Source organism: Dromiciops gliroides, chromosome 5, assembly GCF_019393635.1.
Source record: "Dromiciops gliroides isolate mDroGli1 chromosome 5, mDroGli1.pri, whole genome shotgun sequence".
Taxonomy (NCBI): domain Eukaryota; kingdom Metazoa; phylum Chordata; class Mammalia; order Microbiotheria; family Microbiotheriidae; genus Dromiciops; species Dromiciops gliroides.
This window is the reverse complement of record NC_057865.1, coordinates 67,110,623-67,123,166: the sequence shown is the minus strand read 5'-3', so window position 1 is coordinate 67,123,166 and position 12,544 is coordinate 67,110,623. Positions and strand designations below refer to the sequence as shown.

At 41.1% G+C, this 12,544-nt stretch overlaps 1 long non-coding RNA gene across 3 annotated transcripts in view; it reads right to left on the bottom strand.

Moving 5' to 3' along the window:
* Positions 1–9,572: 9,572 nt before the first annotated feature.
* LOC122730104 overlaps positions 9,573–12,544 on the bottom strand; it is a 36,576-nt gene continuing 33,604 nt past the window's right edge. For all 3 annotated transcript variants that reach the window (XR_006353379.1, XR_006353381.1, XR_006353380.1), the window contains 3 exons: positions 12,388–12,471; positions 11,614–11,923; positions 9,573–10,497 (listed from right to left, as the gene is read on the bottom strand). This is a non-coding gene — a long non-coding RNA (uncharacterized LOC122730104). The remainder of the gene's footprint in view (positions 10,498–11,613; positions 11,924–12,387; positions 12,472–12,544) is intronic.

Genomic DNA, 12,544 nt, shown 5'->3' with positions numbered 1-12,544 from the left:
ATAGATCAGATTAGCTAAGTCTTTTACAAGTTGATCATTGTCATAATCCTCTTCCAGGCCAAAACAGTAAAATGTGAGCGTGAGGGCTGGGATGTTAAAAGAAAGAGATTTCTTGGCACCTGGTACGGTCAAGGAAGGGAGCAATTACAAAAATATGGTGGGTTGGTCTGATTCTCCAAAGGTGACTATTCCAACATTGGTTGATAAAAGTCCCCCTTGTTTGACCCAACTGGGCAACAATGGAAGCCCTGAAGCAGGGACATCTTAAAAAACCCTATTGAGTGTGTGACACTAAAAGGCCTCGTTTAGCCTTCTCTCCTGACCCCTTCCAAATTATCCCAATGACCAGTAGATGGCAGGGAAGGGACAACTCAATTCAAAAGAGTCAGTGCAGTTTGGGAACTGGTTGCCTGATCAGACACAAAGAATGGTCACAAAGAGGTAGGTATTGCCTCAAAGAGTGGTCTCTTATGGAAGCATCTTTTACCCTGTGCTATCTAACATTTTAATGAGTGAAATATGACAGCATGGATGGTATGCTCATTGACTTTGCAATTGGCATGAAGCTGGAAGGATAACCAACAAAATGGACGATAGTCAAGAGCCAACAATACTTTGAAAGCTTAGAACCTTGGGCAAAATCCAATTAAATAAAATTCAGAGACAAATCAGTGGGAAGAATGCAGAGCTTGAAGCACTGACCGTGCAGTCCTAAGTCTTGAGTTTGAACCCCAGATCTGAATTGGCTGGGTAGCTCAGGTTTTCATTGTATGGTGCCATTTGCAATGTGCTTGGCCAGAAGTCTTAAAATTGAAATGAGGCATAGGAAGGCTCAAGCTAAGAAAACAGGCATCAGGAAAAGGAGAATAAAGAGACAGAAAGGGGGAGAGAGAAGGAGAACCTTAAGTACTAAACCAAGGGCTCTATCTCCTTCCTTCTTTCCAGGCTAGTTGTTCCTCATTGATGTAACACCAATACTCTCATATATCAAAGATGTAGAACCTTTTGCCCATTGAAGTTTTACCACTTTCATAAAGGAACAACAGGCTACAGGACTCTGAGACTTCTCCATGTCTTCTCAGACATTGAGACTTTAACATTTTAATTAATTAATTCATTCATACATTCATTCATTTTTTCACACTTTCCCAGAAATTGAGAGTAGCATTTGGCTGATGGAACAGTCATTCTAGATACACGTTTTTTATTCACTGGTTTGTAGCACTATAAAGCCATGGTGGGAACAAAAATGATGGAACCCTTCTGAAACTGGAAGGTGGGAAGAATTAGTGGATGAAGAAATGTCTATTACTTAACATTAATTTTTTTAAACTTTTAATTATATTTTAAGCAAGTATGTTTTTGCCTTACTATGATGATACATGTTCTCTTCTTGCTTGTTGAAGGATCGATCAAATGGAAGATGGGGACTTTGGAGAAATGATTTTGGTCAGATGGCAGGTAGTAGTGTGGCACAATGGGAAGAATGTTGGGTTTGAAGTCAGAAGACAGAAGCACAAACCCTGGTTGTGTTATTCACCATGTGTGTGACCTTAGACAAGTCACTTAAGAGTCTAAGATTAGTCCTGAACTATAAAATAAGGTGGTGGTGGGGGGAGGATGCCATGTGGCCTCTAAGTTCTCCTAAAGCTTGAAATTTGAGATACTATTAACTCACCCCATGATGAGATCCTGTGAGCCCACGACTGAAGTGGTTTCTAGGGATCTAAATGGAAACAGGGACTATGTTGGCAATGATGATTCTGTTATTTGGTTGACAAATATATCATGGGTCACCTTAAAAAGATATAAGGCGGATCAGCACCACAGCTCCCATACCTCTGCCTACAACTTCCACTTGAGGTCTGTAAAGAATTAATTGTTATTTGAGGTTTTTATGCCTCAGAGCACACGGTGCTCTACCCACTTCTCCCCGGAAATTTTATCACCAGGTATGCCTCTCTATTCACAAGAAAGGCCATTTTGGCACACAAGGCATTGTGGACTCAGTTAGAAGGACCTGGGTAGCACCAGGTATAACTAACATAGAATCTCGAATCTGCTCGGGCTGCTCCACGTGTCAGTCTTAGAATCAACCTGCTTTCCATGCTAAAACATATGGAGGGCACCCTTTGGCATATACACCTTTTGAACATCTACAAATTGACTTTATTTCTATGCCCAAAGCAGGACAATATAAATTTTGCCTTGTTATTGTTGACCAGCTCACTCGATGGGTGGAGGCTTTTCCTGCCCCACGAGCAACTGCTGGCTTTGTGGCCAAAGCTCTCCTTAAAGAAATTGTTTCTCGCTTTGGGCCACCAGCATACATTGACTCTGATAGAGGTACACATTTTACAAATTCAATTCTCTCCCAGATTTATTCTTTCTTAGGAGTAACTCCTATATTTCATACTCCTTACCACCCTTAAAGCTCAGGCCAAGTTGAACATATGAATAAAGAGCTTAAGAGCATGATTGGCAAATTATGTCCTGAAACCCATTTAAAATGACCTGATGTTCTACCCTTGGCATTATTCTATCTGTGCAGTAGACCAAAAGTTGAACTCCACATATCTCCTTATGAGATGCTTTTTGGTCACCCTCCTATCCAAGCTAAAACTTTTTCCCCAGTCACATCACTGGTGGGAGGTGATACTTCTGTTGCTTCCTATATACAGGAACTACAAACTAGGCTACATGAACTCCATGAAGCAGGAGTTGCTGTACAAGCTGGTCCTTTAGATTTTTCCTTGCATGATTTAAGTCCCGGAGACAATGTATATATTAAGAATTTTCAGCGGACCAGTGGGTGGAGCACCATGGGATTTGTGGAGCCCCAGGCCAGTGTGCGCTGAGGCATAAAAACCTCAAATAACAATTAATTCTTTACAAGTCATTAGTAGGAAAAAAACTATTTTCTCTTCTCTCATGAAACAAGTTGAATTCTCCTCAGCTTGCTCATCGTGACTACTCCAGGTACTTCTGAAATGGACTCGATGCAGGGATATAGTTCACACCCCACCCCAGCAGCATGGGACACTTGGCTGGACTCCCAAGTAGTCTTATAAGAAGAGACATACCATCCTTTCTGGGGTTCTTCCATATGTTGGCCATGTCTGACCATCGCACATCTCTCCAAACCACTTGACATTTACTAGTTGGAAGGTCTCTGCTACCTTTATGATGAGGTCTTCTGGCCTTGTGTCTCAGACCTCTGGTAATGGTTCTAGTTCTTTCCCACTGTAGACAATGTCTAGTGCATGTTCACAGATTCCCTCTCTAACCCATGCTCTGGTTCAAATTCTAACTTATACTATATTTCCTCTGTGCCCCTAAATTCCACGTCCCCTGAGGGCTGGGACCATCCCTTTCACATCTCTATGTTCCTTCACAGGGCCTAGAACCAAGTAGGAGCTCGATGAATTTCTGCTGACAGTACAAATGAACTTTGGTCCCACAGGCACCAAGGGCATGGGAATCTTAGAGATGTTGTCAAACAGGTTGCACAGGGTGTTGTAAACACTGACTCAGGTGAGATTCTGACCTCGTTGGTAGGTGAAGAGGGGAAGAAGAACTGTCTACACTTGCCTAACTCCCACACTCACATGATATCAGCACAATATAGTATCCTAAACTATTTCCAATTCCTACCATTGCTCTGTTCTCATTTGATCTTCACAAGTGTGTGAAGCCAGGTAGGAGAGTTATGATGTTCCCATCTGGCAAATGGGTAAACTGAGTCACAGAGGTGATTTATCTAAGGCTATTCAACTCAAGAGGGACAGATCTGAGATTAGAAATCAGGTCTACACTTGCCCGGTTCTGTGGTTTTTCCATATTAAAATTTCTCCCTTCTGAGCCTGCGGAGAAGGCAAATTCATCTATTTCTTGGCCCTCTGATATTATATCTCACTTTAGAAATCATCCAATCTAACCTTCTCCTTTTACAGAGGAGGAAACCGAATCCCAGAGAGGTAGAATTGACTTGCTTAGGATCATACAGATAGTATAAAAAGACATAACGGCATTGCGTTGCCTTTGTGTTACTGTGATGGGATTGAGGAAGAAACCTGAACACTCTTCTCATAGATCGAGAATCCCAGGGTCCTTTTTGATTATGGACAAGTTATAGGCCAAATGAAACAGCTTGGAAAAGGGGTGGGGAGGTCAGTCATGGAATTAATGGGGCCTGATAGTTCCTCTTCTTGGATACAGAATCCATGTGATAGAAACATCACAAGTACAATTTAGCTACCATATGAAACTTGGGAGGCATCTGGTGGGAAGGAGAAAATCTGATGGAGAATGAACCAAGTTGACCAATCCTCTCCTCTTTTTGGTGAAGGGTACAGGCTGGTGCCATGGCTCCTGGGGGTGCCCAGCCTAGCTGAGATGGGTAAGTCTGAGGAGGAAGAGGGGCTGAAAGCTATCTTGGAGAAAAGGTTAGGGATGGCCAGAAGGAAGTTTGTTTGGATAAGGGTTTTATTTTTGAGCAATGCTGGGAAGGGATATTTGTAAGTGACTCGCTTGGACTAATCTATAATTACAGCTTGTTAAGACACCCATTTATCATTTCATTGCTTCTTGCAAAATAATCATCATTTATACCAGATGAAAGTTAAAAATATGCTGAGATTTCCTTTGGGAACCCAGCCTGCTGAAGAGGGGACATTCTCTCCAAGGGATGAGAAGGGGTGGATGCCTTGTTCCCATCCTTAGGGGGTAATAGTAATGAGAACTGGGCTGGGTTCCTGGGCAAAAATGTGAAGTCTGTCTTTGATATGCCTCATTTTTCCCTTTCAATGTCTGTCTCCCAACTCATAGAGCACCCATGACTCAGTAGTGTTGCCGTCACTTGGTAGTGACTAATTTCAATTTAGTAGTGGCTGATTGTTTGTTTTTCAGAGTTTGTTTTAAGGTGAATTTGATCCCAAGGTTACGGGCTCCTAGGTAGTTATTTGCAGTAAGTCAAGCATTTCCTAGGCACTCTTTTGGGCATTTCAGGGAGAGATTGCTGAAGACTGAGTAGGCTTCAAGATCCAAAGCAAAGAGTTCTACTTAATGAAATTTCAGTTTCTGACACAACTATAACTGATACAGGAAAACTACAATTTTCCACCAGAGTGAGAATAAAGACGATGCCTAGTCAAGTACTGTCCCTGGGTGTACTTTCTCCCCTAGCCATCCCTTCCCTATCAGTAGCAAGAGCACCATCTTGGGATGCACTTTCTACCCTTTCTGCAGCTTAGAAATCTCATAATGTTCTAGAACAGGATGTGGATTCTTTTTTTTTTTCAGTATTTTTATTTTATTAATTTTTTAATTATAAAAGTATTTTATTATTTTCCAGTTACACGTAGAGAGAGTTTTCAACATTTGTTTTTATAAGATTTCTAGTTTCAATTTTTTTCCCTCCCTCCCTTCCCTCCCTGCCTCCCCAAGACAGCAAGTAATCTGATATAGGTTAAATATGTATAATAACATTAAACATATTTCTGCATTAGTCATGTTATAAGAAAAGAATCAGAGCAAAAAGGAAAAAAGTCAAAAAAGAAAAACAATAGCACCAGAAACAAGAGAAATAGTATGGTTCAATCTGCATCCATATTTTTTTTAAATTAATAAAGTATTTTATTTTTTTCAGTTACGTGTAAAGATAGTTCTCAACTTTTGTTTATACAAGCTTTACAATTTCAGATTTTTCTCCCTCCCCCCTTCCCTAGATAGCAGGTAATCTGATATAGGTTTTATATATATATATATATATATATATGTATGTATGTATGTATATGTATATATATATACATATATATACACACATAATAACATTAATCCTATTTCTGCATTAGTCATGTTATAAGAGAAAAAATCAGAGCAATGATGCAAAACCTCAAAATAGAAAAAAACAACAGCATCAAAAACAAAAGAAATAGTATGGTTCATTCAGCATCTATACTCCACAGTTCTTTTTTTTTTTCTTGGATTTGGAGATCCTCTTCTATCATGAGTTCCCTGGAACTCTTCTGTACCATAGAAATAGTATGATTCAATCTGCATCCATATTCCACAGTTCTTTTTTTTTTCTGGATTTAGAGCGCCTTTTCCATCATGAGTCCTTTGGAACTATCTTGTACTGTTGTATTGCTTAGAAGAACCAAGTCTATCACAGTTAAACAACACATAATGCCGATGATACTGTGTACAATATTCTCGTGGTTCTGCTCATCTCACTCAGCATCAGTTCATGCAAGTCCTTCCAGGTGTCTCTGAAATCTGCCTGCTCATCATTTCTTATAGCACAATAGAATTCCATTACATTCATATACCACAACTTGTTCAGTCATTCCCCAATTGATGGGCAGCCCCTCAATTTCCAATTCCTTGCTACCACAAAAAGAGCAGCTATGAATATTTCTGTACATGTGGGTCCTTTTCCCTTTGGGATGTGGATTCTTTCAGAGATTGGCCATAACCTAGGTAAACCTAATACCCCACACTCACCCCATCCCATCCAACTACCACTTGCCCAAGGTTGCTGTAGTATGCCAGGGATGTTTGGGTTGAGGGGCCAAGTTCTGCCAGGATTCTTCAAAATGTCTATGCATATTCAATCCATGCATAGTGAGTTCCGGTAGAAAACCTCCAGACTTGAGTATCCTGTAGTAGCCACCCAGCAGGTTGTGGTAACCAAAGATTGGCAGGCTAAACTCAAAAACTATTAATAAAAATGGTTATTATTTTTTTAAAAAAGATTGGTCAAATGGGACACCTAGGATCCTAGAGTGTAACAGTGGAGGTCACTCTCATCCTCAAAGCCAAACTCTAAGCCCAGGAGAAAAGGAAACATAAGCAGAAAATGGCATAAATGTTTCTAGCAAGTATTCTTCATTCCAGACTGTAAGAAAAAATTTCTCATGAAAAAGAATGACAACAACATCAATGACTAAATTCTAGTCAATTCAATCAGTATTAAAAACAAACAAACCTTACTATAAACCAGTTCCATACTAGATGCTACAGAGGATGCAAAGAAAAAATGGAAAATAGTCTCTGACCTCAAGGAATTTACATTCTACAGTGGAGAAAACAGAAGAAAATGAAACATCTTAGGAAAAGCCACAAGTTGCCCGTTGGGCTTGAACATGGAGCATGTGTGGTTTGGAAAAATGGGAAATGTCTTGAACCAACAGCAACAAAGGACAGGACTGTAGGTTGTGGGAAAGAAAGATTAGAAGTGAGTGAGACAGGGCAGCTAGGTGGTGCAGTGGATAGAGCACCGGCCTTGGATTCAGGAGGACCTGAGTTCAAATCCGGACTCAGACACATAACACTTACTAGCTGTGTGACACTGGGCAAGTCACTTAACCCCAAGTGCCTCACCAAAAAAAAAAAAAAAAAAGTGAGTGAGACATAAAAAAGAAGATCCAGAGGAACAAACATGGAGTGGGGCTAACAGGTGATAGGACCAAATTTATTTTATGTAGATTTGGAAAAAATGGCATAAGGAAGGAATGAGCCAAATATAGGGAAGATGCAAGAGGTTGATGTGACTTCTTTTTCTCATCCTTTGTCCTTTTTCAAAGTGGGGAGGGGCTAATGAGTTTCTGAAAGGTCCTTCCTTATCTGTGATAATCTTGATCTCAGTTTAAGTAAGTGATGGTTTACCAGCCTCTTACATCTGATAAGTAGGGCAGGACAAGCTCTGTCCAGTAATTAGGCCAATAGACCTACAGGCTGTGTGTCCAGGACTGAAACCACTCTAGCTTCTGCCTATTACCTGAGAATCTCACAGGCCCCTGAGGGAAGCTGATCTGTCTAATATCTCCCTGGAAAAGGATCTTTCCCTGGTTATTTCCCCCTCCCCCCCTTTTTATGGGGACTTTCCACTCTAAGATTCAGCTTAAATCCTAAATTAGTGTTTTGTGCACAGGCCCCAGAAGACCCTGAGTGACAGATATATTTTAGGTAAATAAAATAAAAATTCTGCATTGGATGGCCCCAGGAAGCCTTCTCTGGGGTTTAGACAAGCTGTGTAGTAATTATCTTTATTGGTACACAGTCATTTCCCTAATACAACGTAACATTAGTCTTTTTTTTCTTTTACAGAAATATTACATTAATATTATCTGTTTATTCCATTTCTATACCAAGCCCTGGATTTTTTAGGGCGCAAAATTTTATTCCATGAAATCCTGGAAGCCTGTGCTTATTATATATGTGTATGCCTTTTTTTAAACTTCAGTTAGTTTTCTTTCCAATGAACTCAAGTCCATATTATTCATTCACTCAGTTTTTCTACAACTCCATAGTCATATATTGATAGTTTTTAAAAGCCTAGGCCTTTCCACATCAACTCAGATCTTTTCTTCAGATATCCTGGGGAAATTGGGGTGGGGAGAAGCAAGGGAATGTAGGTCTGGGGCTTCCTAACCCAACTGGTATGTGATTCAGGCATAAGTAAGGTGCTTTAACCTCCCAAGGCTGAGTATTTCTAACATGGGCCACTACCCAAACACCCACACACCCACTTAGGGTCCCCCAAAGGCTCATAGGCTTATAGAATGGTAGATTTAAAGGTCATTTATTCTAACATTATCATTTTACAGAAGATGAGCAGCCAAGTACAGTGAGGTGGCTTACCTAATGTCACATAGATAAGACCAACCAATCAATAAGCATTTATTTCTAAATCACCTACTATGCACCAGGCACCATGCCAGTTGGTTGTGGGGAGGGCACTGACAGAGAAGCATTTTATGGCATGGAGATGAAGGTGGGATGGGGGCATCTGGGATGGGGGAAGGATAATGCAGACCTAGCAATGAGAAGGATAAGGTCATACAGCTAAAACCAGAAGGACTTTTTTTTCTTCTTCTTCTTCGCTGCCCACCAGGCTACATCCTCTGGACTTCTCCACCCTGTCCCAACCTTCTACCCTAAAAGATCACTTCAGGTGAGAACTCACACTTCAAAAGTACCCACTGCCCCCGGGACCCTCCTACTTGTGACTGGACGACCTCTTTATTTAAAAAGGGCACCCGGGCCATCTGTCTCTTCATTTTCCACTAGGCTTCCATTGTTCTACATCATGTTCTCTCTCTAGCTGGACACTTCCTTTTATGAGTCAGCTTGCTTTGCTGTTGTTGTTAATTTGTGTCTGACTCTTCACAATCCAATTTGGGGTTTTCTTGGCAAACATCCTGGAGAGGTTTGCCATTTCCTTCTCCAGATCATTTTGTAGATGAGGAAACTGAGTCAAGTACGATGAAGTGATTTGTACAGGGTCACACAGCAAGGAAGTGTCTGAGGCTGGATTTGACATCAATTTTTTTTAAACTTTGTGTTCCAAATTCTCCTCCTCCCTCCTTCCTCCCCCCACCCCCCACTCCAAGAACTCAAGCAATTCAATATAAGCTATACAAGAGCAGTCATGCAAAACATTTCCACATTAGCCAGCTTGTGAAAGAAAACCGACAAAAACAAAACTTCAGATAAAGGAGACCTAACCCCCACAAAAAATATGATTCAATACGTATTCAGATACCACCAGTTCTCTCTCTGTAGACGGATTGCATTTTTCATAAGCCCTTCAGAGTTGTCTTGGATCCAAGTCATTTACAGCAGATCATCTCACAATGTTGCTGTTATTTTGTATACAGTACATTTCATTCTTGTATCAGCTCATGCAGGCCCTTCCAGGTCGATATCATATGTCTTTCTGAGGATGGATTTGACCTCAGGAAGATGAGTCTTCCTAACTCCAGGCCTGGCACTCTATGTACTGAACCACCCAGCTTTGCCTCTCTCCCCTCCATTAAAATGTAAGCTTCTTGAGGGCAGGGCTCTTTTTCCTCGCATTTGTAATTTCAGCGCTTAGCACAACGCCTGCCACATAGTAAGTGCTTAAACAAATACCTATCCACTGACTTCATTTTTCTGATGACCTCTAAAGGAGATAGGTGATTTGCTCAAGGTCACACACATGCAGTAAATGGTAGCATTTGAACCCAGGGAGCCTGAAGTCAGAATCCCTCCTTTCTACTGCACTACTCTCTGTAGTAAGTGGCAGATAACTCATTTGAAACCAACTCCTTTGATGTGAAATTTAGCCATCTTTGGGTCCACGCTGCCTCTTGGGGCAGAATAGGAGCAGGAAGCACTGGTACATCAAGGTTAGAAAGAGTCCTGCTCATGTTGGGAAGTGTCCTCCTGCAAGACAATGGGAAATCTCTTTCCCTTTGAGATACACAGACCCAAGCTTGGCACTGCTGCCCTTCTGAGGGTCCCCCTTTGCTCAGAAAGCAGGGTCCATAGCGAAGGTAAAAAATTGGTCTTTACCTTCCCCATTTTGGGGGGAAGGGAGGGGAAAAAAGAGGGGATTCGTGGGTCTCTGCATTCTCTCCATCTGCTCACATTCCACCGTTTATGTGCTACAATAAGGACATGTTTTCTGAAGAAAGTAATACTTGACTAAATTGTTCTCCTGACGTAAACCTGCAATTTAAAAATTATATAGATTTAGAGTACAAGTCAAAACAGGAAACACATTCCCCAAGTGGATAAAGATATTTATGAGTTAAAATATCTGCTGCTACCAAATTGTCTTGAAATTTCTATTCCCTTCTCCTAGGCTTAACAAAGACACTCTTTAATACACACATACTCGAGCGCGCGCGTGCACATACACATACATACACGGTTACTTTAAAAAAAAAAGTTTGATTTTACTGCTCAAGACAGGACTCACTTTAAAACTTTGGAGAGGGCAGACAGAATAGCCCTCCCACCATTTATCACATGGGCCGAAATAAAGACTTATAAGAATTTTGGTCAAACCTTAGTACATTATTGTTATACTATGTTGTTGTTCAGTCATGTCTAGTTCTTCATGACCCCATTTTGGGGGTTTCCTTAGCAAAGGTACTGGAGTGGTTTGCCATTTCTTTCTCCAGTTCATTTTACAGTTGAGGAAACTGAGGCAAATAGGGTGAAGTGACTTACCCAGGGTCGCCCAGCCAGTAGGTGCCTGAGGCCAGATTTGAATTCACATCTTCCTAACTCTAAGCTGGGCACTCTGTCCACTGAGTAGTTTTTGGAGATAGAAGGAATCCTAGAAGTCATCAATTCCACACCCTCGACCCTTCCCCTTTCAGGTAAAGAGAACATTAGGCCTGGAGTCAGGAAGACTAAGTTCAAACCCAGCCTCAGACACTTCCAAGCTGGATAACTCTGGGGGGCAAGTCACTTAACTTCTGTTTGCCTCTGTTTCCTCAGCTGTAAAGTGGGGATAATGATAACACTTACCTGCCAAGATTGTGCAAATCAAACAAGATAAAATTAATAATAGTAAAAGTAAAGTGCTTAGCACAGTGTGTCTAGCACATAGTAGGTAGTATATAAGTGCTAACTATTATTATTAGCAAGTATCTGAGACAGGATTTGAACTCAGGTCATCCTGACTATAAGCCCAGTTCACTACATCTCTGAGAACTTCTATTTCTATCTTCTCCAGAATGGGAGTAAATTAGCACTTGTAGAATCTACCTCATATGGCTATTATAGGAATATAATGTGGTAATTGATCATGTGTAAAGAAAGAACTTGGAAAACCTTAAATTGCCAGATACATGCACACTGTTGGCTACTGTCACATTTCCCCCGACATAGAAGAAATCAAAGATGCTTGAAACATGTTTCTGGCGAGGCCCAGGGATAACAATGATGGTTTTCTGGGACAACAATCCCAGAAGGCCGATGTTATGCCTCATCTAGGAATCCTGGAGTTCTGCAGCCAATGAAAGAGGAAGGATCGGTCAGTTTTCAGAAGTGTTGTAAGTGCCTTCCCAGGTCCCCTGTCCAGACTAAACTGTCAGCATCTTGGCAGTCTTCCCTCTTGGGAGCAGGACCAGGAATCGCCAACCTGAGAAACACAAACGCTCACTTGGGGATTTCTGTGGAAGAGCATTGGCGGCACCAGAGCCCACCCTGCCCAAGGACAAGGAATGAAGGTGCAGACACTGTTCAAAAGCACCGCTGCTAAGTGTAAACAACATTTCTCAAAATTACACCGATTATTTTTCCAGATAAGCAGGTAATTCTCGGAGGTAATTTGGAGAGAATTCAGCCGTGTTTATTACAGGTTCGTTTTTTAGAGAGCCGGGCTCTTTGCTCTGAAAGCGATTTCAAAGCAAAATTCTAAACAATATTTTAGGACCAGGAGGAAATTATATGCATGATTTTTACCTCCCAGGTCTGTTTGGAGGATTAATGACAGTGAACAGAGTAGCTCTGGGAGAAGAAAATTGCCTGAGGAGTACAGAGGGGATGAGAAATGCATGCCAAATATGATTGCATAGGCACTGAAGAGAAAGTTAGGATTCTTACCACCAGTTTATTTTCAAAGCTGTCTTATCTTAAAGAACATTGAAAAACATGTCTGTGGATGATGCCAGAAAATGTTTCATTTTCCTAGAACAACAAACAATAACAACCACAACAACAAAACCTTGATTTTTTTCCATCTTTCCCCACTAGATTCACC